A 5128-nucleotide genomic window follows, 5' to 3' on the forward strand; every position below is an offset into this window, starting at 1 on the left:
TATCTCTTTCTCCCCTACACAAGTGAGTGTACACCCCTATAATGGAATACTAAATAAATGTCCCCTTACTTGTGTTCCCAAGGACCCTTACACAGGCTTCGATCACAGCACTCACACGTTATCCAAGTACACGTCAGATTTCTCTAATGCATTCTTAAGGACTCAAAGCAGAATTCAGCTTTATTAATCTTTGTGTCCTCTCAATAAATATTTGTCAATTGAGAATGAAATACAAATGAAAATGAAGTACAGGGTACCTGTTGCTTTCCAACCAGAGGATAGGCAGTCATAAAAAACAAGGTAGAGTTTAAATTTCACTAATAAAAAAACACAATTCCACAAATTAAAGCATTGTTTTTGAGGAACAAGTTTATTCTACCATAAATTTGGATGTTAGAACATTTACAGAAGCAATGTGGCTGTTTAATTCAAATTAAATAAGATTCTTGGGACATTAAAAGAAGGGGTCAGCAGATTTTTTTCTCTAAAGGTCCAGACAGTAAATATTTTAGGCTTTAAGGGCCATACTGTATCTGTCACCTATTCTTCTGTTTTTTTATTTGTAACAAACTTTTAAAAATGTAAAACTTTCCTTATTTAGAAAGGGCTATGTAAAAACAAGTCACAAGCTGGATTTGGGGTTCACAGAGTCCTGTCTAAAAGCCAAAGTTCACTGACTTCTTTCTATTCTTAAGAGAGCATTTTGGAGAAATATCTAAGTATGAATATCTAAATATCATTGGAAGGGCATAAAAGGGACTTTTTCAGGCAAAGGAACAATACAAGAAAGGAGTTTGAAGTGACTACTGAAACTTCAGCATCAGAACAACCTGGAAGACTTGGTGAAGCTCAGATTGCTGTGGGGCCAGTTCCCAAGTGATGCTAATGCTTCTTGTCCAGGACCACATTTTGAGAACCACTGCTGTAGAGATGGAATTACTGAATGAAAGCCTCCAATATCCTTATTCTGTGCCATCTCTCCTTTGCTGTGTCATTAAGACTCTTCTCCAGCCTGCAAACAATGCTTCTAGGTGTTAATCCCCCACCGAGCTGCAGTGTATTAGGCATTTCATGCACTTTACTCTGAAACTTTAGTCTCACCCAACTCTGAGGACAAAAGGAAGAGAATGTTGTCAAACCAGTAGCATCTCCTAAGGAGCAGCCCTGAAACAAGAATACAGCAAGAATCTAGGAGTGAGATTTGAACTGAGAACCTTCTGTGTCCCTCCCTGTGGTGAGCCCTGTGTTGAAGGCTGCTGACTGCCATGAACGGGTGACAGCCTGTGTAACCTGTGTGACGAGTTCAGAGAATCTTCAAGGCCCCCAGGCTCCAAGATGGTTTGAGGTTGGGTCCTTTATTTTTTCTATTTTACATGCATTTATTTTATTCCATTCACATAGTACAACTGTTATACAGCCTACAAAAAGTACAAAAGCCTATTCCATTTTCCAATGCCAGTTCAGGCTTCAGTTACAACAAGAGTTCCCGCATCCCATCCACGTACTGCATGTCACGTGACCTATTTGAAGCTGTCAATATTGTCACGGGGCATCTGGAGTCTTTGCACGACCACGCAGGTCTTGTCAATGAGGCCTCCTTAGTTCAATGTCTTTTCTATTGAGGACAGGAACAGTGAGTCTTGGAAGAGGTCCGACATGGATTGCTTCTACTCGATAAGGGATAAACTCATTTGGCATTCGAAACAGAGTTGTTTGAAATAAACCTTATTGGTTCCAGAAATGCACCAACCCTAAGCACTCTCCCATCTGATCTTACAATCTTTACAGTGAAAATAGCCATATTTTGGTTCCAAAAACTGGAATTTGGACTTTCAGGGCACGTCGGCAGCATCTCCCTGTGGCTGCTTGCTCTTCCCTTCCCGAGGACTCCCAGCATCCTCCTGCCCCAGCGCATCCGGCTGCCCCAGTTCCTCCTGCCTGTCATTTTCTGACTGCTGGTGGCTGGCCTCCGCAGGGCCCTCAAGCACCTTCCTCTCTTGTCTTCCCCATCATTCCTCAGTTGGATCAATCCCCTGCAGCCGATCACCAGCTAATAGACTCCCCAGGCTGGCAGGGGTGGCTTATGGCCCGTGCTGCCCTAGGGGAAGCACGTGCGCAAAGTGCAAGCCCCAGCGAGCATGGCATGAACTTGTCCACCTGCGGGCTCACCTGTTAGCCTTGCACAGCCGCAGGCTCAGGCTGGAGTTCATCTGGGAGAGAATGGCTTTAAGCTGCGCCCTCTTGTATGTGTGCATGCAGTAGTGGGAGGCATTCACGGGCACCAGCAGCCCCGGCCTGGCCAGGAAAGTGGGGGAATGGGTGTTTTGCCTCCAGTTGGGCCGTTTGTGCTCAGAAATTTCAGGCTGGGCCAAAGGCAGTGTGTCCCTATAGCCCTGGTACAAGCCCTAGGGAATATGGACAGAGCTCTCCATCCGCTCACAACATCCTGGTGCAGTTTCTTTGTGTCCTCATTTTACTTTTCACCTTCATCTGCCTCTTCTCTCTCCTGATCAAGTTGGTTCTCCATCCTTTTTTGGTGGATTCATATCATATGCTGGTGTCTGGTTTATTAGCCTTCCGTAAGCCTGTTAAATCCAGCCCTGGTGGTCTAGTGGTTAAGATTCTGCACTCTCATCATCACGGCCCGGGGTTCATTTCCCGGTCAGGGAACCACAACACCTGTCTGTCTGTCAGTTGTCATACTGTGGCAGCTAGGTGTTGCTGTGATACTGAAAGCTATGCCAACGGTATTTCAAATACCAGCAGGGTCACCCATAGTGGACAGGTTTCAGCAGAGCTTCCCGACCAAGACAGACTATAATTCGTACTTTTAAAAAGCTGAGGCAAATTTTGCTTCCTCAAGGATACAAATACATCAGTGAGTGTGTACATGGGGCAGCACACTCAATCAGAAATAGGCTCTCTAGCACCAGCACTGTGGGATTATAGCATTCTAGTCTGTGTTCCCTCTCCAGGTACCTGGACAGTGATCCAACCCACAGGTTTGATCTATCTAGACTAGGTAGCACTCTTTAAAGGATTGATTGAGACAAATTGAAACTAAATGATGAAAATTACATATACGTTAGTGAACTGTTAACTCAAGCAAATAATATATTTGGGAGAATATACAAATAATGTGCTGGCTATTAAAAACTACCACAAGTTTTTAATAACTATCCATTTTTTCTTGTATAGTATTAGTAAAACTCTGCCAAGAATAACAAGACAAATATGGGTCTTTTAATTTATTGTTTTCTTCTGATATCATAGTTCTGTAGCACTCACTGATCTACTCATTCATTCATCAAACTTGAGGAATTTTTTTTTGGCCTCATTTTCTCTTTCTCCTCCAAAAATGGAGTTTTTGGGACTCCATTTACATAATCTCTTAGTGTTACACCAGAGGTCAATGAGATTGTCCATTATTTTTTAAATCTTTTTTTCTCTGTTATTAAGATTGGAAATTTTTTTTTGATCTGCCTTCAAGACAATTTCTATTTGGTTCTTATTTGTAGTTTCTGTTTCCCTCCTGAAATTTCTTGTCTTTTCACCTATTATGACTATATTTTCTTTTACATAATTGAGTGTGGTTAATATATGTTTTAAAATCTTTGCCTGTTGATTTCAACAATTTGGTCTTCTTGGGTGTCAGTCTCCGGTAATTGTCTTTCTCTTAAAAATGGGTCACATTTTACTGTTTCTTCACCTGTCTAGTAATTTTCGATTGTATCTTAAACATTGTGAATATTATGTTACAGAGACTCTGGATTTTGTTATATTCTTCCTGGAGTCTGTTTTTTTGTTTGTCTTAGCATACAGTTAATGTCGCTGGATTCGAACTGAAAACCCAGCCTTTTGGGAAGTGGCTGGGACGACCAGGCACCCCAGTTTTCCTGGAACTGATAGGGGCTCCTGGGATATGGACTTTCAGTTCTAAAACCAGGAAAGTCCTGTGCAGATTGGGACAAATTGGTCACCTGAGCAACAGTTCAAATCTCAGTTCGGTTCTTTTAGTCTGAGCTGGGGGGCTTGTTTGGAGTCTGCCACATGTGTACATAGTGCACATACCTGATTCATGGATCATCCAGAAATTTGGTAGAGTTTAAAATACAGAATCTTTGCAGGCAAGATCATAACCACATCCAACTTTCTCCAAAAGCACAGAGATAACTTACATTGATGACATCCTCCTCTGAGGAGACTTTTTGACAGACTCATTCAGGACATATACATACTCGCAAAGGAACTCACAGAAAGGGCATGGACCACAGTCCCGCACACAGTGCAAGGCCCCACCACCTTGGTTAAATTCCTGAAAATTACTTGATAAGCCAAAGGCCACTCCATCCCTGACACTGTCAAGAAAAAACTATTGACTCTTTCAGCACCCACATTAAAACAAGCCCAGTGTCATTTAAGTCTTTTTGGATTCTGGAGGCAACATATTCCTCATCACAAATATTGCCTAAACCCATTTATGCTGTTACTCACAAATCACCCCTCCTTAAATGAGACTTCCCAAAAAAAAAAAAAAAGACTTTTTAACTTGTCCAAATTGCAATGCAAGGGACACTCCCATTAGTGCCACACACCCACACCCACGACTCCTTCACTGTAAAGGCTTTAGCAGCCTCCTCTCATGCCTCCTGGGGTCTCCAGAACCACTCATAATGGCCATAAGTTGCCCATGGGCTTCCAGGGCAAGAAACTGACCTCCTCAGCCCCAAGCTACATGCCATTAGAGCATCAATTGCTGCGCTCTCATGGAAATAAAGGTTCTCACAGGCCCAGAGCCCATGATCCTTCATACCAGCTTCCCATTGTGCCTTGAGTCATGAAAACAGCAGCCTGTAAGCTCAGCATTGCCACCAAGGCCTTCTTGATAAAATGAAATTTTACCTACAGGCTAGAGTCAAACTTGAGCCCTCTGGCATATTCCACCCGTAGGAAGGAGTGATCTTCCCTGTCCTAAGTCCCTTGCCAGGGAGTTTGTGTACTTCTCAAATGGGATTATCACCATCACAAAAATGACAGAGCTCACTGGAAAGCTGCTGCTTTTGATCCCCTAACTGGAATGTTCCTCATAAAGGACAGGAACCAAGTTTACAATAGGCTGAACTTCAGG

At 42.8% G+C, this 5128-nt stretch overlaps 1 pseudogene; it reads right to left on the bottom strand.

The window, feature by feature from the left end:
• Nucleotides 1-1584: 1584 nt before the first annotated feature.
• On the bottom strand, nt 1585-4350 carry LOC131413394 (protein ZAR1-like; annotated as a pseudogene).
• Nucleotides 4351-5128: the final 778 nt, after the last annotated feature.

Source organism: Diceros bicornis, chromosome 14, assembly GCF_020826845.1.
Source record: "Diceros bicornis minor isolate mBicDic1 chromosome 14, mDicBic1.mat.cur, whole genome shotgun sequence".
Lineage (NCBI taxonomy): Eukaryota > Metazoa > Chordata > Mammalia > Perissodactyla > Rhinocerotidae > Diceros > Diceros bicornis.